Below are 24,112 nucleotides of genomic sequence, written 5' to 3'. Positions count from 1 at the left end.
GCTTTTCGGCTGGGAATCGTGGTGGTATGAGTCCGGCCCACACTCGGACCCCTGTGGTCTGTTTTTGTAAATAAAGTTTTATTGGAACACAGTTGCACTCACTCATTTACATATGGTTGGTGGCTGCTTCTGCACTGCAGTGGCATTTGAGAAGATCCAACGGAGAGTCAGGCACCAAGTCAAAAGCATTTACTGTCTGGGTTTTTACAGAAAACATTTGCAAACCCCTCTTTTAAAGCATTTGCAGACCTCTCCTTTTGTCAAGACAATCTGACAAATCTTCTTTGAAGGGAGGGCCATGGTTAAGGTCTCCTTCCTACTCCTGTCTGGAGTCTAGAACTTGGACTCAGCCTGGGGAAGACCTGGGTCTTCTAAGCAGGGTCTAGACTCACTCTTTTAACCCATCAGCTGCCCAGAGGGCCACTACCTACTTTGCTGACCTGCCATGGGTGGCAGGGAGAGCCAATACTAGGAGTTAGATAGAGAAGGTAGCCTCCAGGCGGGTACAGGGAAGCCAGGCCCTGACCCAGCTGGGACAGGAAGCCAAGAGGAAAGGCAGTATGTGGCCTGGCTGGGACAAGGCCAAGCTGGCATCAGCTTCCTCTAAATCTACCCAGCTTCTTCTCCTTGGGGAGGGAGGAGAGACTCCTTTGCCCACAGGATCCCAGCCAGGTAACTCCAGAAAGTTCTTGTCTGCAGACCAAGACAGGAACTGAGGGGTAGGAGGAAAGGGGGCTGGGTGCCTGAGACATTGTAAATCCTCAAAGAAAGCTAGCTATTACTGTTAATAACTATGATAAATCCAAATGTCTCTCTGCTGCTTCTACCTGCCGGTCCTAATACAGCCTTCTAAGAATGCAGAATAACTCTGGTCCCTTTTCAAAAGGACAACTTTTAAAAACATTTGAAGATCCTTGCATTGAGTCACCAACTCAGCTCCGCTGGATTCCAGTATTTTTCATCACAATGGAGTCACCTCCTGAGAAATGATATGTTTCCTTGTCTTAGAGTTGAGCCTAAACACGGTCTAAAAATGTATAAATAAGTCTACACTATATATGATAAACCTGTGAAGCACAATATTTGCTTAGAAGAATTTTCTAGATACATCGACATTTACCCACTTGACTAGAAGGGCTGAACTCCAGACTCATCTTAGCTGTGCTGGGCACGGGTCAAAGTTGGCATTGAGGGCTTCATTCACTCTGTGCCTTTTTAAACTGTAATTACACATGTGCTTATATGACCTCAGGAAGTTACTTGCCTCCTCCAGCCTCAGATGCAAAAAAGAAATAAAGCCACCTCCTCATGGGACGACAGGGAGCCAACTGTAGATTCATTGGCAGCCTCCTGAACACACAAGGTAGAGGTATGCATGGAAGAGGAAGCTGCATCTGGGTTTGCAGACATGAGACTCTCTGCAGTGCAGCCCTGTATGGCTTTATGTGTACCTTTGATAAATGGCTGTACTTTTATATTCTAATTGGTAACAGAAACAACACCTCAGAGAAGCCCCAATTCCCAGCTCAAACAGAGGATGAAAGTGTTTCCAATGAGAGGGAAAGACTGTCATAGAACAACAACAAAAAATGCAGGAGGTGGCTGGGAGAGTTCTCAGCAGGTGGGGTTGGGTGGGGCTGTTGCCTCAGCAGACTAGAGACTGGATTTGTGTGCATCTTAGATTGGACACAATCAGCTTTCTCTGTGGATCTGGAGAAGCATCAGGGGTCCAGCGAATTGGAACAGGGAGGAGCTCAAGTGGGGCATGAGCATCTTCTTTTTACTTTTTATTTTATTTTATTTTATTTTATCTTTTGGTACTGGGAATGAAATCTAGGGCCATCACACTGAGCCATACCACATCCACCAGCCCTGTTTTTAATTTTTAAATTTTAAGGCAGGGTTTCACCAAGTTGCTAAGTTACCCAGGCTAGGCTCCAACTTGCAAATCCCCTGCCTCAGTCCCTCAGAGTGCCAGAGTGCTGGGATTATAGGCTTGTGCCATCACATGTAGCCTGGGACATGAGCTTCTTGAATATCCCAAGGGAGAGGGCCAGGACATGGCTAGACAAGGGAGATGTCCAGCTTCAGTGGTCAGCAAGGACCAAACTGATCCAGATGTGCACTGTACCAGCCCCAGTTGTCCTGGCTGTGTGTATCCCTTTGAGACATGCTCTTCCCCCTCCTGTCACTCCAGCCTGTCCTTCCTCTAGCACTGGCCCTGCAGAAGCATCACTTCCATGTGCCCCTGAGTCCGGGGTCTTTAATAAGAAAGTGTAAAGGCTGATTCCACATTTAGGGCAAGGCTGGGTTTCTACATACCTAGCAAGCTCCTGGGTCATGTGTGGACCACTTGGAAGAGGAGCCAGGGGAACCATGGGTAGATAGCCTGCTACTAAGGGCATTGTCTGCAGCTTCAGTTAAGAGTTTAAGTCTTGGGTGTCCTGTTTAGTTACTGGCTGTGTGACCTCAAGCAAGTGTCTTAACTCAGAAAATTTTCATTTGTCCAATGAGGTAAAACATTGTCATAGGATGGCAGAGAGAAAACGGTAGAGTTACACACGACGAGCTCAGCACCAGGGCCATAGTGAACAGGCAGTAAACCAGGAGATTTAAGTCATTACTAACAGTGGATTATACCGGGGATTATGGCAGAGTCGGGGGAAGGATGTTCTCCAGTCTCTTGCCTCAGGAGTTCACCCAGGCTCAGGGAGGAGACCTCTATGGCATAAGGATTGATCTCTGGGTAACTACACTACTAGGGCTTCTCTTACACTCTCCCAGGAGAGACAGAGCCAGGCAACAAGTCCCGGGGAGACTACAGCGACATGGCCTCAACCCGTCAGGTCTCAGTCTCCTCAAGCCTGTCCTGGAAGCAAGCCTGGTCCAGAGAGAAGCCGGCAGGCAGAGGCGACAGTGTAGATGAGAGAGGAGGGAGGCCTCTCCTAGATGACCAAGACCCTCCACTACGTGCGCTGGACCTTACTTATAGGATTTCGCAGTGTGGGTGGGTAAGAGATCCGGCCTGCAGTGGGGTGGGCAAGGAGGAGCATCTCCTGCACTGATTTACTTACCATCTGCCACTGTCTAAATCACACCATCACTGCCGCAGCCCTGTCTCCTGCAGCCTGAAAAGTGAGCGGCATTGTCACTGTTAGCACATGGGACACTCAGAGGTCAGTGTATTGTGATTCTGTCTTAACCTGTTTAAAGGCACCTCCTGTGAAGTGTGCGTGTGTGCGTGTGTGCATGTGTGTGCATGTGCACACTTGGATGTTACGGGGCTCCCGGGTAGACAGTACACTCATCTAAGCACAATACAGATGGGGGGCAGAGCCAGATGAATCCATCAGAGGCAGGCCAGCCTGTTTGAGCAAAGCCCTTACCAACACCTGGCTCTTTGTAGAGCTGCTTTTTTCAAGCTGGGCTCTATCGACATTGGGGTGGAATAATTCATGCCGTGGGGGCCATCTGAGCTTTGTAGGATGTCAAGTGCCATCCCGGTCCTCTACGCACTAGATGCAGGAGTATCCTCCCACCCTAGTCGTGACGATCAGAAAATGTCTCCAGACATTCCAAATGTTCACTGGGGACAAAGCCACCCCCTAGTGGGAACCATTTTGTGCACCCTCTCTTGGGACCTAGACACCTCCAGAGAACATGGGGGCTGGGGGTCTGTGAGCTTGGCAGTGGGAGAGGGTTAAGCAGGTAGAGGAGCCCCGCTGCCTCTCTGCCAGCTACCAGGCATCCACGCTGACAGCTTCTCAGAAGCCTTTTGTGTTGAGTACTTAGTGCTCGGCCCGTCGGCTCACTACCTTCCCAGCCTCCACCGGCTTTGGTTCGAGAAGGGAGCCAAGCTCCATGTGCAGCAGCCACCCCGCCCCCCACCACCACTTGCATCTCCAGGGGCCCGAAGTTCCTGGGAAAAAACATCTTTGGAAAGGGCAGGACTGGCGTTGGTGCTGGGAGTCCTTGTTGGAGAAGCCAGGGGATGCGGAGGCTGAGTGGGGGAAGAGAATGTTATCACAGAAACCTGATTTTTTCTACACACTCTATCAGCTCCCCATCTGCTCCTTGATTAAATGTATCACCGCACTCCCTCCCCGCCTGCCCGCTGCCAGGACGTCTCGGGAGCCCTGATTACATCTGTGGAGAGAGCCTCAAACCTCACAGATGAGCGGGCCTATCGATCAGCTTGGCAGCTGACGAGTGTTTTAAAATCTGGAGGACGAAGGGCGGCAGAGCAGCCAGGCTGGGGTGGTTGGGAGGCTCTTACCCCAAAGGAAAGCCCCCCCTCTCCTCCTCTCATCTCAATAAGCCAGGGCTAGCACTCAGATTAGCATCAAGTATTGATTCCCAGCAAGCTCACTTGGCTGCCTCAGTTTCTCTCTCTTTAGTGGAGGGTGCAGGAGCAGGTGGTTTAGAGTAGCCTCAGGAGCCAACAGTTTACGGCCTTACAACTCCAAGCCTGGGCCCTGGGCCAGCAGCCTGGGCAGCCTCCAGAGCTTGTTACAAATGCAGGCTCTCGGGCCCAGGTCGGGCCCAGGCTGGGCTGGCTGACTCGGAACTGCCTCTAACAAGCTCCCCAGGTGCTTCTTGGGCACATTACCACGTGCCAAGTGAGCCGACAGCTCCGTTCATTTGGCTACTTCAGAGATGAACATGTAAAAGAATTCTCTCAAAGGGAATGAATCACCACCTTCGCTGGCCTCAAAAAACTTTTTCAGAGATTTTCTTCCTACCGGAGAACTGTAACCCTCTGAAGGATCTGGTTCTGAAGAAATCCCAGCCACCACCTGAGGTTTGAGCCAGATTTGAAAGTCTTCATTCATCCTACCCCTCAGCAAGCCTGGGGGTAGAAGGTCAAGCAAGATCCCCGTCCTCTCCTTGGGAATCAGCCTCTGCAGTGGGAGCAGACAGTACCTTCCCTGCACCAGAAAATAAGCCCCCCAAAGGGCAAGTTCCATAGTTTTATTTTCAAGCATTTTTTTTCTCTTCACAGAGTCGAGCCAGAGTCCCAGGAGCAACACCACCTCTATCAGAACTCTCTGTATTGGCTTCCGGGGGCTACTTAGCCAACTACCAGAAACTTGGTGGCTGAAGGCAACAGAAATCAATTCTCACGGTTCTAGAGGCCTGAAGTGTGAAATCACAGTCTCAACAGGGCTGCCTGCCCATGGGAGGCTCCAGGGAAGAATCCAACTTTGCCTCTTGCAGGTTATGGGGGATGCACCACGATGATGCCTGTCCAGTGACAATGTAGACCCCTCCTCTCCTCTGTGGCTATCAAAGCTTCCTTATCTTTTTTTGCTAGATTTGTGTTGATCTTTAGGGTACATTTAGATAATCCAAGATAATCACATTTCAAAATCCTTAATGATATCTAAAAAGACAGTGTTTCCAAATAAGGTCACATAAGTCCAAGGGATTTAAGGGGGATTTTGGGGGGACTATTTTTCAGCCTACCATAGTCTTCAGTCAAGATATGGCCTCCTTGTGGGATCCCGGGAGAGTTACCTGGCTGAGCCTCAGTATCCCCTCCTGTAAACTGGGTCAATAATTCCTTTAGAATGGTGTTGTGTTTGAATTTTTGGCAACTCCTGAGGGGCTTACCTAACAAACATGGTTCCCCCTCCCCCCATGGGACTCTAACTCACAATGTGTCTGGGGACAGCTTTAAGTATATATATTTGTAACAAGTTTCCAAGTGACAATGTTCAGAACCACTGGATTGTGGCAGCTAAGATCTCCAACAAAGTCCCCACCCCAAATAAGCACTCAGATAACCATTAGTGACTGTTATGGCTTAGATCTAGAATGACTCTCAAAAGTCTCCTATGTTCCTGGGTGGGAATTTGGAAGGTACTGAATCATGTGTTGTGTCTTAGTTACTTTTCTCATTGTTGAGACAAAATACCAGACACCCACAAGTTAAGGGAGGAGAGGTTCATTTGGCTCACAGTGTGTAGAGGTTCCAGTCCATAATTGGCTGGCTCCAAGGCAGGGTGACATGGCAGACAGGCATTGCAGAGGAGAAACTGTTCATGGTGGGCAGAAGTAGCAAAGCAAGCAAGCAAGGGACAAGATAAGCCTCTTACTGTCCCTTATACTGTATCCAGGCTGGTGCCAAACCAATTAGTGGGCTGATTTAGTAAGTACTCATCCTTAACCTAGCACCCTTAATCCTAGCATCGCATCATGAAGCAGTCACACACTATAGATTCAGCCACCTCTGAAAAAGCCCCACCTATGACTGTGTGAGACTTTGAGGGGACAATCTATAACAGTGTACACTTATCAGTGAATCAACCCATTGAGGAGTTCGTGGCTGAAAGTGCTGTTAGGAGGTGGGTGGAGGCAGGTCACTGGGAATATGACTTGGAAGAAATACCTAGGGAGCTTGTTAGAGGCATTTCTGAGGGATCCTTGTCCCTAGCTTGCTCCTCCTTCCTATCTCTGCTTTCTGGCCACTGTGAGGTGGGCAGCATCCTTCCACAAGGCCCTGCCTTGGAACCATGGACTGAACCTCTCATCCTTTAAATCATGGGTATTGAGTACTGTGTTTCAGCAATGAGAAGCTAATGCAGTGACCAACCAATAAAAGTGACATTTACTTGGGCTGCTTGGAAGAAAATGCAAGGAAAGAGCCAATTGGCCACTAGCAGTGACTGCCTTGAGTAGGACATGAGTAGGATGAAGCCTTACTGCTAATGGCCCAATACTCCACATACCAGCCTTGGCCGTGAGCTGGGACCTGTACCTTGGTCATAGCTGGACCTTGCCTCTCTCTACCTCAGTTGTCAAGGGACTGTTTGGCTATCAATAGCAGCCACCAATCCTGCATGTACCAGATGCCCAAGAGGGCACAGTGACCATCCCCTCTGAAGGAGGCCCATGGAAATGTTGATGACCAGCAAGATCCTGGGAGGGAAATGAATTTCCCATCAGCTCTGGATTGATTGGGGCTTCCAGGCAGAGGAGCAGTGTGTGTGCTCCTGTGGACTTTGGTGTGTCAAATCACTGTGTCCCAGAGCTAGGGTTCAGGAAAGGGGGGAAGATCTCAGTAGCTCCAGGAAGAGAAAAGCTTTTCCTGCCTTGTCATTTTAGAGTGATAACCTGTAGCTAGTAGACAATGTGGGTGGCATTAGGGGGCTTTGTTTGGAGAACAATTTGTTTGGCTTTGGGTTGGGGGAAGATGGCCCTGGTGGCTGGGCAGTTTGGATGAGAAAGATGCTGGATACAGAAAGATCACTCAGGCAGCTGCTAAAACAATCCAGGCAACAGATGACCAGGGCCGGGACTAAAGCCCATGCTGGGCACGCATCTGGCATGATGGATGAAGGCTTAAGCCAATGAACAAGCAAATATCAGTTGAGCCAGTTTCACCACATCTCGGGAGAGGTGACCTTGAAGGCCAGTTGGAATAACGTCCTGGTGTCCTTGGGCAGTTCACACTTGCATGCTTCTTCGGGGGTGGAGCACCCACTTTCTCAGTATCTCTGCTTGCCTTCTGTCTTCATAGAGGAGCAGCACCTTCTCTATGATTACCCATGCCGGTTTGGCTCAACATCCCCCCCAGATGTTAAAGTGGATAATTTCTGCGGGGGTTTTTCTTTAAGCCAGCATGACGCAGGCTTTAAATCAATTTGAAATGCATTGTCTACAGATCCACCTGGAGAGGGTCCTTGGAGGATAGGGACCAATTATTTTCATCAGTCCGTGAGGGACGGATAAATGTGATGGGCTTGGAGTGTGGAGAAAGAGCTAGGAGGTCAAGGCTACCTGGGGAAGCACCACACAGGGGCACATGGACTCTGTCAGCTGCCGGGGAAGGGCCTCCATCATGGATCTGAGAAGTAGAGAGAAAGTGGGAGAGCAGGTTTCAGGGCCGGGTATGGTCTGGAGTTGTGAGATCCCACAACCTCAGGGATTTGGGCCTTTGCTTTAGGTTCACTCTAGGCATTAAATACATGAAAATGATGAAGTAGGGAAGAAAGGGGCAGGGGCTGCGGGGGTAACAATGGCAATGCTGCTAGGCACAAGGAAGGTCAGGGGGACTCATTAGCAGCCATTTGCAGCCCGCTTTGGAGCTCAAGATCACCAAGAATATTTATGAATAAAATCAATCTTGCCCCCAGCGCAGGGAGACAAGCCAAATTCTTCAGCTCCATCTTCCTGTCTAAATGGCTCTCTTCTCCTTCAGAATATTGCTTTGTAATAGAGCCCCTCCTGGCCATCCTTCCTCCCCAAGGGAAGCTTCCCATCCATCTGCCCTAAGGACAGGACGTGGGCCTGGTGCTCATGTGGCACTGTCCCATCCAGACCAGCAGGGGAACCTGGCAGGAGGTAGGAGTGAAAGCTCCAAGGATGAGCAGTGGACTGCCATACATCTGCCTTCATTTCGAGCAGAATAGCAAGGTACAGCTCCCCCTGATCCACTCCTCAGCCCGAAGAAAGGACCACTTCTTATCCTGATGACTGAATCATCACTGGCCAGTCAGATAACTGATGTGATGGATCCCAACAGCCAGAGCCCAGTCAGGTGACCCAACTTGGCCAATCATAAAAGCCAAGGTTTCATCAGGTGATCCAGTATGCCCAATCCTGATATCGAGTTTAGTCAGGTGACCAGGTCTGGCCAATCAAGCATTCTAGCTCTGACTTTGGTATGAGTAGCCAAGAGACATAGGGACAGCTTAGAATTCTTTATAGTGGCTTTAGGGACAGTAACTATGTCTAGGGGCTATGGGGGAAGAAATGTCACAGCCACACAGATTCTGCTTCCCAACTTCCAGAACCCCTTCGCTCTTAACTTTCTAAGCTTTCTTTCTGTCCTTTAGTCAATGCTGTGTACAATATTCTTCGAGAACATTCCCTTAGCCAACATTTCTGTTGCTTGCAACCAGAGCCCTGAAGGACTCTGAAGGAAGTTCTTTAAAGTCCGGAAAAACACATTCATGTGGAGGGCAAAATGAAGTCTCCTTCACTGGCCTGAAGACTACAATGGATTGAGCTCCTCTCCAGCAGTTTCTGGTGCACTGATTCCTTCCTGGAGGGTAATTATTGGACTTCAATCCCCCTTTGTTCTCCTAAAGAACTCAAAGTTCTTTTATGCACTGATCATGTTTGTGGTCCCAATGCTACCAAGATACAGGCTGGGGAAGCTAAACTGAAGCCACAGCCTGTGCCCAAGTCAGAGGTGGCACGAAGATTAACAGCAACAAGCTCTCTCCCCACCCCAAGAGCAACAGCCTGGCCTTGTTTGCACAGCAGGGAGTTCAAAGGGGTCAGTTGGGATGACTCCTAGGCCCTAGTGCTTTGAGCTTTGACTCTGTGCCTGATATTATTCACACACTTTTTATGAATGAATCCATTCATTTTTCTCCAGTGTTATTGTCTTTTTTTTTTTTTTTTTGGCAGTGCTGGGAATTGAGCCAAGGGTCTTTGCACTGAGCTACATCCACAGCTCTTTTATTATTTTCATTTTTATTTTAATATGAGGTCCCACTACGTCACTAAGTTTCTGAGTCTGGGCTCAAACTCATGATCATCCTGCCTCAGCCTCCCAGAGTGCTAGGATTAAATGTGTGCAACACCACCCAGTTTAATGTCCCTATTTTACAGCTGAGAATACTGAGGCCTAAGAGGGCCTATCCATACCTGTTCAAGTAACCCAGGGAGTACATGTGGAAATTGTAGGAAGCCTTTGCAGGGAAGAAAAGAAGGAGGCCTTGGACAGCATGTGCTGCAGTAGAGGGAGTGGTGCTGATCAGAGCCCAGCTTGAGTCATTCAAGAGGTTTGACTAATGACTTATCAGTTCTTATTTGGCAGTGGCTGTGTGATCAGTACTGTCACCCTGTGTCGGCAGGAGCCAGAGCAGGCCTGCGCTGCCTCTGCCACCTGCTCTCTGGACTTGCACTCGTGTGTCTCAGCTGGAGGGCACACAGGGCCCTGGGATCTTGAGCCCTGGCAGAGAACATGGCCCCAAGGGTCAGCCCCCAGCCTGCTCCTCCCAGCCTGCAGTGAGGGTCTCTTCAGAAGGACCCCAGGCCTGTTCCTCAGACTTTCTTGCTTTCAGGATAGAAGGGGGAGGAAATAAACATCAGGGCCAGGGGACAGGCGGAATCACAAATGACTGGATGCCACCTGGATCCTTCCTGTCCCTTGGAACCTAGAGGAAGTGAGCTGGGTCCCGTTTACACCCAAGGAAGGCCACGGCCATGTCCTTGTGGTCCCTCTGGCTCTGGAATCCTGCTTGCATGGATTTGATTTCATTTCTATACTGGAAACCACCCATCGCCCCATGCATGCTGTCTGTGTCCTGGGCCACAAGCAGTCACATCCCTTCTTGATTCCTACAAATGAAAGAAAGAATCCTTGCAGTGCTGCCTCCAACTTTTTGATGCCTTTGGGGTTTTACAGGGAAGCAGAGGAAGTCTGCAATTCCCTGGTCATTGAGTCCTTTGACCAACACAACAGCACGGTTGTTCATTGGTCATTCCATGCCCAGGAGGGCCCCCACCTTCCTGTTCATCTTGCTGCCTCCATTTTTACTCACGCTCCCAACTTCTGCTCCCGCTCCAACCCCCAAGCTGTAACTGTCCTGGATGGTGCAAAGACGTGCAGCTTTCCCAGGCAGTCACCCTAATGCCAGGCCCATCCCTAAGCCTCCTGACCCATCGAGGCATTCAGAATCCAAAGGCCTCCATGGGACAGGGGAGAGAACAGTTGTGAGAGTACACTGGGAAAATGCCTCTTCCCTGGACAGAGTTTCATTCAGTTTTATTACGAACCTGTAGGAGGGATGCCACTCACTGCAACACACAGAGTGGAGGCTCTGAGTTTGCGATCTGCCCAGGGTGCACACAGGCAATGTAGCAGAGGCCAAATGCATGCTCGGGCTGGATTCCAAAAGCTCCCGCTGCATTGCTCAGCTGCCAGGAGGAAGCCAGGCAGTGGCAGGGTGTGTTTAGGCAGTTCTGGGGGCACTGAATCCTGAGAACTGAACTTTGCTGCCCACAAGAGTGCAGCGCTCTCCGGGAGGCCTCCCAATGCTGAGGGGAGGGCATCTGCTGGGAGTAAGAAGCTGTAGATTGATGCCAGGGTGGAGGGTCAGAGGTCCAAAGTGTGGGGCTGGGCGATGTGATGGGTGAGGAGCCCCAAGTGTGGAGGGGACAAAGACTGGCAGGAAGGACGAGATAGAAGGGAGGTGAGCCAGGAACCAGCCCAAGCCTGCAAACCCGTGTTCTGGATGCCCTAACCTCATCTGGAGCTTCAGCCCCAGCATGTGGGGCCAGACACACAACCCCACCTTCCTGACTCATGTCTCCCTGCGGCCACAGAGATCTGTAAAACTAACAAATGGATGTGGTGCCCAGCTGCCCCTTCCTGGCTGTGAGAGCTCCCTAGCAAGCTCTGTAGCTGCCTTCCACGTTGCTGAAGACTGCCTGGCTGCAGGCCTCCCTGGCTGTGTGCATGGGGGGGGTCTTCCAGATTCATCTTGCACCCTCCTCACTCCAGGCCACTCCCTGCAAATGAAAAACTCACGGATCAATGCCAGAAAAATGACCATATCCACTCACCCTTGCCAAGAAAGCAGCTTTCGGGGCATATACCTAGGGTGCAAGAAGGAAACTCAGCGGAGCTGTTTGCTTAAATTCCCTAAGTTCTGTCTTCTCTTGGGATACCCTTCTTACTGCTCAGAGCCGGCTCATTCATTTATCTGTCAGCAGCACTGAAGCAGTCACGAAATACTGATGTGGCCATTAGGGTATGGGGGTAGGTGCAAAAGCACGGCAGTAGAGCCCAGGGTACATGCTCCCAGCTGTAGGTTTGGGGTACACTCCCAGCTCTCCAGCACTAATGTGCCTCTGCATTCGGCAGAGCATCACACACTGCATTGAACACCCAAGTCAGGATTAATGGCTGGGCATTGTGTGGCTTTTCATCTCCAGCTTGTGAATATATATTAGAGCAGCGTTCACGCCGCCACTGGAGTTAAAGAGCTGCCGACACCTCATTGAAGACTTGGAGAAAAGCATCCAGCTCAGAGCCAATTTGCCTCCTAGGCCCATCCCTGCATAGTGGGTTTTTTTCTCCATCTCCTTGCTTATGGGTATAATTAATGTGGCAGAGAAAGTATCCAGGCAGAACAAGGGATTGCAGTGGCTGAGAATACATTGTCTTTGAAGTCACTTGGGTTAGAATCCTAGCTCCAGCAAAAGCTCTGCCACCTGGAGAAAATTATTCAACCTCTCTGAGCCTGTTTTGCAGCAACAATGAAACCTTGCTCAAAGCCTATGTGGAGCTGAAGGAGAAAACCTGGGTAGATTGCTCAGTTCTTGGCCTACAGTTGGTTACTTCAGCTTGGATTCTAGACACAAGCCCCAGAAACTGATTCTGGCTGAGTCAAGCAGTACAGAATTTGGGCTGTTGCAGAATTCTGGGAGGATTTGGCTTCATGACAAGAACTACAGACAAAGTCACAAGGACCCTCATAGAGGATGTGGGGCTTTGGGTACAGGGTTCTCTGTATACAGTCACTGTGACACTACTGTCCCCTGGAAACTGGATGGTGGCTACTGCTGCCACCACAAGCTCAGGTTCTCTCCTGACCTGGCTTCTGTGTGACCAGATGCAGAGAAAAGGTCCCAGAAATGCACATCTGGTTGCCAAGTCTGGTCACAGCAAGAAAGCCAGCCAAGCAAGTCACCAGCCTGGAAGATTCTACGCTGGGGCCATTTTTCAAACAGGGTAAAGGGCTGGATTATGTATGGCCTCAGCACATACTGCCTCGTGTTTCATTGCTGCTACTGGACTTGGGGCTGACCCAAGCCTAGTCTGCCTGGTGCTCACGTCCAGGGCCAATTCTCATCAGTTGTTGCCTGTGCTAACTGTTAAGACCCCAGGTAGACAAACTCACTGCTCTTTCCTGCCATGTCCTTCCAAGGTAGGAATGCCATTGGCATTCACTGGGATAATAGCAAAGCCCAAAGCCAAGTTGAGACCTTTGGTACTTAGGAAGCAAAGGCTACCACCTGCCTTCTTTAGAGAAGCACAACCAACAGCTCATGTGTGTGTATATGTGTGCATTATGTGTGTTTGTGCATGTGTAGAAATACATTTATTACAAGGGGCTGTCTCACTTCACTATAGAGCTGAGAAGTCCCAAGATCTACAGTTACCAAGCCAGAAACTAGAACCCATCTAAGGTGTAGTTCCAATAAGGGTTTGAAGCCTAAGAACCAGGAAAACCCATGATGCATATTTTCCCCTAAGAGCCTGCAGCTCAGGATCCCAAAAGAGCTCATATCTCCATCGAAGTCCAAAGCTGAATAAGACTAACATCCCACCTCCAGGTGCCAGGTGGGAACAGCCCCCCGTGCTCCCCCTTTTCTTCTGTTCAGTCCTTCAGCTGGTTGGACAAGGCCCACCCATGTTAGGGAGAACAATCTGCTTTATTCCTTCTATTCATTCCAATGTTAATCTCACCCGGACACATCCGCACAGGCATGCCCAGAGTAATGCGTGACCAAATGTCTGGGCACTCCATAGCTCCATCAAGTTGACAGGTAAAATTAACCATCACACCTTCCTAGTGAAAAACAGCCAAGATCTAAGCAGATGTCAGCATGGGGAGGAAGTGAGGTCGTGTCACTTTCCAAGATTTTGTTTGAAAGCTCTGTTTAGCTATCAACTGCAAGGGCTGCTTTGGGGGCCGAGGAAGTTAATATATGTAAAACACTCAGTGTTGGGCAAACAGTATGTCCTTAATACATGTGAGTTTTCCTTATTCTCCTGCCAAGGACAGGCTGTACTGTTAAAGTGCCAGGTTTCAGCTGTGCTATTGAGGGTCGCGACGGGGCGGGGGGCGGATGGTGGTGAGAGGAATGAAAAGTGGGTGGGAGGCACTGAGGCTGGAAAGTGAGATGCCTGCTTGCTCCACCCAGCTGGAGTTTCCAAGATGAGTGTGTCCAAGGAGATTCTGTTTGGCTAGCCAAATCTGGCTGCCTTGGGGAACATCTATGTCATCTGGATCCTTCCTCTACCCTTGTGGACATTCTATAAACAGTGGAGTCTGGCATAAGTCAAGTGCAATGCCCGGCACTTCAGAATTGCCAAAAATGCTTTCTTGAACTGGCTCGAGCCTGTTGGCCCAAGCATACTACCTCCTCTCCCTCACCTGGCCATTGACTGGGGGCTCTGTGGCCATTGTGTGGCCTTTTCAGTAGCAGCAGAGATCTGATTCCTTGCTGGTACAGGTCCAGCATACACTGCCTCTGAGCACTGTCTTGATAGCATTTAAAGAAAAGTCCCTGAACCCCATCAACACTTACAGAGCTTAGGGAAATTTAGGGTGACTCAGCCTTTCCCACAAAGGGGACGTCACACGAGGGCTCAAAAGCAGGAGAGGTAATGATGGGGAGAGAGACATCTGTGGAGAAGAGGCAGTGCCTCTCAGGTCCCTGGGATCATCCAGACCACCTGCCTTCCTCCGGAGTGTGCCGTACCCAGACCAATCAGTGTCCACACAGACTCAGGCCAGGCCATAGGGGAGGGTCCTCAATGTGGAGTTTTCCCCAAAGCTGGCCCTGGACAAGGGACTGGTTGTGGGTAGAACTGGGCACAGGTATTTGGGGACCCATCACATGTGGGAGGGAGGGAAGGACTCTTTAGTCATGGACTAAAGAAAAACTGCCAGAGGGCGTGTTAGTGAGCAGGAGACCATGGTGGGCGTCTGAGACTCCTCCTGTGGCAATCCTCTGAGAAGCTCTGTAGGATGGAATGGAGTCCTTCCCAGGACTCCATTTCCCCTTGGAAGAGGGTTTCTCCTGGGGAAGGGGATAACCCTCAGCTCTTGCACCTGCTTCTTGCTAAAATTCAACTTCTGGACACGAGGATAGGACCTCCCTGCTGGCGGTCACTGCTTAACAGCAAGGGACGGAGGAGTACTGCGTGGGCACTGAGGCATCTGCATGGGAAGCTGCGGGACCTCTCTGCATACTCAAAGAGGTAGCCGGGGATCATTTGGGGCCATTGGGCTGCCCTGGGCAGCCTGGACCTGGGGAGTCTTAGGTCAAGGCCCCTTCCTTGGAGTTTCCATTGGCCCTCCCTACATTGGGTGGCCTTCCCCTTGGTCACCCTAGGGAGATTCTGTCTCCTAGGAAGGGCAGGAAACCTGAAGAATGTCAGGAATCCAACCTCTGCAGACCAAGGGGAAAGGAAAAACAGAGAAGGAAGAGCCCTTAAAATATCCCTCAACTGTTTCAGGATTGGAGATCTGCACTAAATCTTGAGAAAAAGGAGTAATTACGCTGTCAGCAAAGGTGATATAATTTTTAAGACTCAGTTCCACAGCCGTAATTTTTCCTCATCCTCCCCGTGTCTCACAGGGATTTAGGGGCCAATTACCTGTCAGTTTGCTGAGAGGTGCTGTTCCTAGGTAGGCAGCCATCACCTGTCACAGCTTCCCTAGGACTCACTTGACAGCCGGGTAGCTGGGCCAAGAGCTGGCAGCCGTGAGGGGTGTGCTGTCTGCAGCTACGGGGGAGCAGGGGAGCATCCCTGGATCATGAAGGAGGAGGCAGGCACGCAGCACTTTGTTCTTGTCCGGGCCAGGCCAACTCAGCCAGAGGCTTGGAAGGGGAGTGGAGAGAGCAAAAAATGCCAGGTCTCCAGGCTGCAAAGCACTTCTAGCACAATACAGGATGCCTTAGACTGTTTTCTGTTGCTATAACTGAATACTGCAAATAGTAATTTGTAAGAAAAAAGGTTTATGCAGCTCACATTTCTACAGGCTAAGAAATTCAAGATCAGTGGCTGCATCTGGCAAGGTCCTTCTTGCTGGTGGGGGCTGGGCAGAGTCTCAAGATGGTGCCAGGTACCACAGGGTGAGAGGGACTGAACATTCTAGGTCAGGTCTCTCCTCTTCTCGTTAAACCGTAGTCCTACTGGATCAGGGCCCCACATTTATGGCTTCAGTTAACCTCACTTCCTAAAAGTCCCACCTCCAAATATCATAGTCAAATTAAGCTTCTACCCTCCTATCACCACACAATTGCGGGGGGTTCTGACTTGTCAATATGAGTTCTGGTATGGACTTTCAAACCATGACCATGGGTCATTGGGCAGCAGGGATCCTCTGATGGATTCTGAGCCCTTCCAGCCTAAGATGGGGCTGCTGCACACACCAAGAACAGCCATACACGTGAGGGCTCCGCAGCTGAGTCAGCCCAAAGTGAGCCCTGGCCCTAGGTGGCCTTAGGTAGTTTCTTAACCTTTCTGCACCTCCAAATCCTTAGGGGAAAATGGGCTAAATATGGGACTGTGTCCTCAGGTTTTTGTAGCTCTACCCTCATTTGGTACTTGATTACTGCCAGAGGATCACTTAGCCTCTCTTAAATACTTTGGTGAACAGGGAGCTCAGGAGGTGGAGTGGCAGCCCAAGTTTGCTTTGGACCACTTGGCTGACTGATGGAGTCAGATCCCTTCTGTGCTGTCTATTCATTGATCACTCTCAGGTTCTTCGTCAGGCTCTAGGGCTCAGCTGTCTCCCCCCAGCAACCCCTTCCCCGCCCAACTCAAGGGACTCACTGTTAGTTTCTCCCATAACCTGCAGGTTCTGAGAAACACTAAGTTTCTACTTTGCCAAAAAAAAGTCTGAACACCCCTGGAGAGGGGAGCTGGCCCTGGCATACTCTGCCTGCCTGTCCCTCCTGGACTTAGAGTATTGTTGAACATCAGTGGAAGCAGCTCATCTTTGACTCTCATCATGTCTTCTCCTTTCTCCAAGCCCCAGGAATTCCTTGGAGCTTCTCTCTGAAAGAATGTTACTCCAGAGGCCTAATGAATGAGCTCTGCTGTCCTTTGGCCCAGGCATCTCTGTGGTGTGTTCCCATTCTGGCCAGCAGAGGACGCTGTGTTCCATGCCATGAGGAGCCCCCAGGACACGTGGGTTGCTGATGGGAGTTGTGCGTTCTGCGATGGATGCCATGTGGTCTCTACTCCCTAGGGACCCTTTGTCATCCCGAAGAGTGTCTCATCAGGGGGAGTAGCCCTCACTGAAGCTGCGTGGACACCCTGGCAGGCTAGTGTCTGGCACAGTAGGGAACCAATATTCTGCCCCCAGAGCTTCCTGCTTTGCCCTTCCCCCAGGCGAGGCTCAGTGTTGCTTCATTAAAAGACAGTGTAGTCTAGTGGCTAAGGGTGGAGACCCTGCAGCCTGACCGTCTAGTTTGGGTCTTGACCTTGACATTTTCCAGCTGTGTGACCATTGCTCTGTGCCTTGATCTTTCCACCTGAACACTGAGAATAACATTTAGGAGGTTATGACTATCCACACACGTAGAGCAGTTAAGAAGTGCACTGTATCAGCACCCACGCAGTCAGATACAAGGCTGTTTTTGGCAATGTCTCTGACTCAGTACTTCCTGACCTTTGAGGATGGAAATGTCCTTCAAGTAGCCAACCTCACCTTTCTTGAGAGCAGTGTTGTGACTCTTGTCACTGACTCATGACCACACAGACTTGAGGTGCTGATTGAAGGATTCCTTCCCCCTTGGCTTGGATTTCTCCCTCTGTCAGTTTTCCTGTAGAAGGGACAAAATACCCAATACCTGCAACTGAAAGGAGCAGATGTTTAATTTGGCTGACATTTCAGAAGTGCAGTCCATAGTTGGCTGGCTCGAAAGCAGAAACATCATGGCAGAAAGGTGTAGGGGAGCAAAGATGCTTAGTTCATGGTGACCAGGAAGAAGAGTACCAAAGAGAAAGGGATCAGAAACCAGATATAAATCCCAAGGCCACACAGCCATGACCCACCTAGGTATACACAGAAGTGTGTCTTCTTAAGCAACTCTTGCTTTCCCCTAAGCAGCTCTCAAGCCAACCAAGTTGACAATTGTGGTGGATTGACAACTGATGGTCAACTTGTAACACCCAGCTGAACTTAATAAGCGTGGTGCTGGGTGTGGGAGGCCCACCTGAGGATTGTTGCCAGCAGCATAGGACGCAGAACTGGAGAAGAAGAAGTTGAAAGGCTGTTGGGAGCTGTGCGAAGCTGTTGGGTGCTGTTAGAAGCTGTAAGGAACTGTTGGTTCTCTTGGAGGAGCTTGTCATGCTGGCTTTCCTGATGAACTCAGCTGTTTCATCATCCAAGGAGCTCAGGCCCTTGTTGTCACTAAGAATGGCTTTAGTCTACTCTGGTCCTCACTTTGAGCATTGCTTCCTGGCTCTGGAGGGGAAGATGGTGCACTGCTCAGTCTCCTGGAGAAGCTTGTTGCATTGGCTTTCCTGATGGGAACTCAACTATCCTGATCACTGGTGGAGCTTGGGACCTCACTGTTGCTGAGGAAGGCTATGGTACTTTTCAAGGGAGCTCTGGTTCTTATTTTTCAGTGTGGCTTCCTGGCTCCAGTATAGATCCCTCAGCCTGCTAGCACAGATCCTTCATCTCACTGGCATAGACTGTCTAGCTTCCACCACTGACCTTTGGGCCTTCCCAGCACAGATCCATAGAAGAGGCCTGCATGGACATTTTCATGGGCTCTAGACTTCCATTTGGACTCATGGAAGGCATTGTTATGGGCTCTAGGTCTTCAGCTGAACTCATGCAGGACATTATCGTGGGATCCAGGCCTTCAGCTGGATTCTTTGTTCTTAGTGCGTGGACAGATTTCCTGCACTCTCTTGTATATGATTCTTTGGGTAACTATTATAAATAATCTTGTAAAATATGTACCTTGTATTATTGTTTCTCCTTGCAAAGCCCTAAGCTATGACAACAGTTAAGTTTAACTGTCACAGTGATATTCCAGTGATTTTTACTGAGCCTTGTGAGTTGGCATTTTGATACTTGCTCTGTAGCTGAGCTGCTGATCCTCTGGCCCAACCAAGAGGGGTCATATCCTTTGGGATGTCTGTAGGATGAAAGGAACAGGCTTCTGCCCTAGAACTTCCTCCAGGCTTGTACTGTGGTTGAATGTGAACATCCCCCCCACACACAAAGCTCATATATTGCAAGCTTGGTGTCTAGGGTGACACTATTGAGAAGTGGTAAGTATTAGTGGCTAGTATTAGTTTCTCGTGTCCTGGGGTGGGACACACTCCCAGCAAGTAGTTCTAGTATGACCCTTGAATTCTCAACAGAGGGTTGATCTAAAAGGAGGGAGCCCAGCCCCACCCAGACTCAGTCTGAGCTGCCATCTAGGCTGACCAGAAGGTCCTTTACTGAAGACACCTAGCTCAATGTCAGGTCTAGAGGAACCATGTAACATATACCCTGTGTGTATAAGCTGAAAACACAGCCACTGTGAAGGCCATACAGTGATCCAGAGAGAGTCAAGAGACAGGCCAAGAGACCACCTTTCCCTCTCTTCCTGCCTTGATGGACTGCTGCAACCCTAGTGGGCTTCTCCTCCATCTTCTGGGTGTAAGTCTTTGTGATTTGTGATTTGCTCTCCCTTTGCCTATCCACTGAAGTTATTCCATCTCAGAGAGCTCCTTCTGGTTACATTCATCTCCTCAGAAGTGAACAGAGAAGGAGAAAAAGAATGAAAATACTGTTCATCTGAAAGGGAGCTTCCTTTTGAAATCTCTTCCTAGGTCCATCCTTCAGCTACTGCCCAGGCAGGGGAGAAGCAAGAAAGCATAGAAGTCTGGGAAAGGAAAGGTGGCTGGAAAAGACACTCTTTATCTAGGCCTGGGGGCATGGAAACTGCTAGCACTAGGAGATTGGAGGGTTCTTCCCTCCACCCCCACCTACCCCAACACCACATACTGCTGGGGTTCATCAGGATGTGATGGGCTCCTTTTCCTTCTGTAGGCAAGTTTTAGGGAAAATTTGCATGTGGTGGGTCCTGATCATCACCTGCCTAAGGCTTTTCCTTCCTCGGAGCCATGGAGAGTTGAGCCCTTGTGTGTGTTCCCAACCCAGCTGGCTGTTCATGACCTCCACAACAATTGTCATGATCTCAGCCTCCCCATCAGTAAAATGCACGGTAGCAACATCAGCTCTGCTTAGTGATGGAGTGTTTTCAGGGGGGTAAAGCACATCAAGTTCTTGGCATGCGGACATGCTCCCTAAGTGTGTTGTTTCTATATTTATTGGAGAGGCAGAGGGAGAGGACAATGCACCCACAACCTCCACTTCTCACATCTCCACGTGTTTGATCTCGGCTGCTGTGGGGCCACCCAGGTTTCTGGGAAGGGAAGCAAGGCAGGGACCCCTCTGCAGCACCTGACAGCCAGTCCTGCTCCTAAGAATCATGGGAGCTGGGTGTGTTAATGCCGTGCATGATCCAGGCAGTTGGGAAAATAATTAAGTGCTAACTTGTCATTTTTTTAATGAAGTTCTAGAGTTAGAGATTTATAATTGCTAATGAGCCAGACTAATAATTAGTTGCTTTATAATAAGGGCGATGATCACTCAGACAGAGGTAGAGAGAGCCAGGCTCTGGCCTAATTTTTCTCCTGTAATTATGTGACATGCCCAACTGCCTGGAACAACTCTCACCCTTCCGTCCTTTGCAGTGCCAGACTTCCCTGGTGCTGTGCCCATTCCCCTGCCCCACCCCAGCCTCTAAACCCTAAGGTGCTTCCTGCCAGGCAGCCATTGTCCATTGCCTGCCTTCCCTGCTGTCCTGGTGGCCCGAGTCCACCTCCCCTTTCTTAGGGCAAGGTGGCAGAAGCCAAGCACAGAGGATAGCCCGGAGCGGGATCTGTGTCTGGGCTGCTCCCGCCCCACACTCCAGCTCAAAGGGGGATAGATGCTCCTGTTCTCTTTCATGGTGGCTTCAGCCAGAGGGAAGCTGGCAACAGACAGCTTCACAGCACATGGGCCTCAGAGCACTGTGAGTTAGAGCCTTCAGGAACTAGCTCAGAGCAGTGGGCAAGGGAGAAATGAGCTCAGAGGAGAGACTGTTGTCCTCTGTGACCTTCCTGGTTTCTCAGGAGTGGAACAGGAAAATGCTCCAGGTGGAAAGCCATGGGACATGTCTTAGAGTCCTTGCCCATAATCACCAGGCTGCCTGAACTGGGCGAGCCTCCCCAGTATTTGGGGACCCAGGTGTGCCTGGATGGAAAGTGACAGACTTGGACCAAGACGACTCAGAACCTCTCCAGCATGGAGCCTCTGAGGATTGCTTTGACAAGGGGGTGGGGGTTGACAGTAGGGGTGGGGGTTAAAATGAGGACAAGCTATTGTCTCCACCCCTCTCTGCAGTGTTGGAACCTACCATAGCCCCTCGGGACAGAGGACTCACAGGAAAGCACTGTTCCAGGGAGACAGTGAGGGAGCTGATCAAGACAGGTACAGAGGAAAGCCCCTGGCATTTTCCATGGCTCTGTACTTAGAACATGTACCTATCCTATTTGGGGTAGACCAGATGTCCAGGAAACCTGTGCCTTTATCCTTAGGTATCTAGTATTTATTTTCAACTGAAGAGGTAAATTGAAGCCAGAATTCATTCATTACTCTGTGCTGAGAACAGTTACCACCCCACACCCTCCCCATATATTTTCTGTAGCCTTCTATGGCTAAGGGGACTTTCTACAGCATGGCTGGGGAATGAAATTTATATTAACTGAATGTGGGGGTCTATGATAGAATTCAGAGAGTGTCAACTTGGGGGAGGAAGAATGCATCCTTATTTTCATTATCTTAACTAGAATTTATTGCTTTCTTTCTTTATGAATATAAGCAAACCCCACAGAAATATGAATAGCATTTAAGACTTTTGCACAAATGGAAAACACCGATATTTTCATATCTTGTTACAGTTGTGGCAGATCTCTCAAAATATTGTTTATGCTCATCGCTACTTTGAAATTATGGTAGTCATTAGAGCTGCTGTTCGATCTTGTTATTTAACATGTTAATAAAAGAGCACATGAGTTACTGTACATTCAGTTTTTAAAATACAAATTACTACAGATTTTTTAAAAAATAGTTTGAGAGCTGGGTTTCAGTATAATTGCTTTCTCTGGTAATTCTATGCATTTTGTTTTCCTTTCTCCTGCTCTCCACCCCAAGTTCAGGATCCACACTTCCTACCTGCCATTCCATCCTAACAAGGGCAGGGGAGAGACTGCTGACCAAGGCTGACAGCTCATGCCAGAAATGTGACCCACAGGCCAGAACTTCAAAAAGAATGAAGATGTTAAACAGCTCAGGGGCTGGGAAGAAAACAGCAGGAAGGAGAAAGATGGGTCTGGGGCACCAATGCTCTTGGCTTCCTGCTGGCCGATGTGATGGTCCCTGAGGTGCCTGCAGATCTAGACAGGAGACTGGGTGGGTGGGACACTAGCCAGAGCCTGCACGCCTGGGTCCACCACAGTTTAGATTCTGTGCCCGTGATCGAACACTTGAGGTTGAACCTCTCGGGTCGAGGGACCTGGGCCCGTGGTAAGCAGCGACACGGTGAAAAGAAGACACCGGAAACCAGGCTGATAGTGCAGAACTGTTTTATTGTGGAAGTACCAGGCATTTTATAGAGCAGGCTAGAGGCGTGGCAATGGAGGCGGGCTAGGGGCGTGGTTTGGAGGTGGTACTATTGGCGGAGGGTGGTGTGGAAGTAAGAGGTCAGAGCGGGACAGCCTACACGGGGCGACTCACTCGGTTTGCCGAGGACCTGACGAGTCTGAGTTTGCTCAGACTCGCTCCTCCACCACGGCCATCAACCAGACCTCTGGGCCCCATTTTCCCACAAACACTGAACCAGAAGGATACAGGGAAAACATTCTTTGGAGTTCAGAGGACTGTACAAGGTGTGATCAACAACTACAGGGGCTGGGGATTTAGCTCAGTGGCAAAAGCGCCTGCCTGGCAAGCGCAAGGTCGTGAGTTTGGTTCCCGGTACCCGGAGAAAAACAAACAAACAAAAACAAAAAAACAAACAAACAAAAAAAAAACAACTACGGTGAACACTTAAAATTTACTCTTTTTTTTTTTTTTTTTGTCTTTTTGAGACAGATTCTCTCTATGCAGCCCAGGAGGGTCTCAAACTCAAAACAATCCTCCTGCCTCAGCTTCCCGAGTGCTGGGATTAAAGGCGTGCACCACTATGCCCAGCCTTTTTTTTTTTTTTAACAGTAAAAGACACATTGCCAAGCCCCCTCAAAACCATTTCCATCAAAACCCTCCCCGTTACTTTGAGCTCATTCACTCATTGTTTTTGCCACGTTATGAAGCAGTTCTGGAAATTGTCTTTTGTGAACGTCTTTACAAGGTATGATCCAAAATATGGTGGATGGTGCTGAATACAGAAAGGGGGGCGCGTGAAAACACTATGGTGTGTCTCCATCCACCTCATTCACTGGACCTGGCACACTGGGACTTCTGGCTCTTCCTCAGAGTTGCAACGGGTATGACAGGCAAACATTTTGAATCTACTCTGCACCTTGAGGCAGCTAGGACAGTGCAACCAAAGATACTCACAAAAGAGCTTCAGAAAATAGCAAGAATGATGCATATGTGTTGACTCTGGGGAGTATGTTGAGGGGGGTTTATGGCAGTGTGTCTTTTACTGTAATAAAAATTCTAAAAATTTTAACATTCACCATATTCTATGATCCCACCACAGATGACCAACTGTGGCTGTGCTCTGCCCCTACTGTGCCCATGGTTGGATTACCCCAGTGTGGCTGCTAGGGTTGCAGTCACTCCTGGGCCCAACCCCACAGTGAGATTTCTTGGTGACCCTCTGGCCAGCATCCCTCCAGTTAAAGGGCTCGCTGCTGCACACACGCATGTGCCCACCCCTTCAGTGAGCACACGGAGCCCCTCCCAAGGGCTGGCTTGTCACAGAGCAACTGGCCAGGTCCTTCACTCAAGAGGTCAGGATACACTGGGAGACACCTCTTAGGCAAACAATATGCAGAATGACAGTTAACTAATGAAAAATAATGGATACTCGGGGCCATGAGAAATTGTAAGAGAGACTTTTACATCTATGGTAGCCCTGATGTCAGTAGGGACCACAGACTGCTACTGCTGTGTGTGATTGTGTGACTCACTTTTGATTTTCTGTTTTGTAACAGACTTAATTTCCTCTCCCCTCCCTTCCCTTCCCTTCCCTTCCCTTCCCTTCCCTTCCCTTCCCTTCCCTTCCCTTC

This window comes from Chinchilla lanigera, unplaced genomic scaffold (assembly GCF_000276665.1).
Source record: "Chinchilla lanigera isolate Chin_1 unplaced genomic scaffold, ChiLan1.0 scaffold00152, whole genome shotgun sequence".
Taxonomy (NCBI): domain Eukaryota; kingdom Metazoa; phylum Chordata; class Mammalia; order Rodentia; family Chinchillidae; genus Chinchilla; species Chinchilla lanigera.
Note: the sequence above shows the minus strand (reverse complement) of the source record.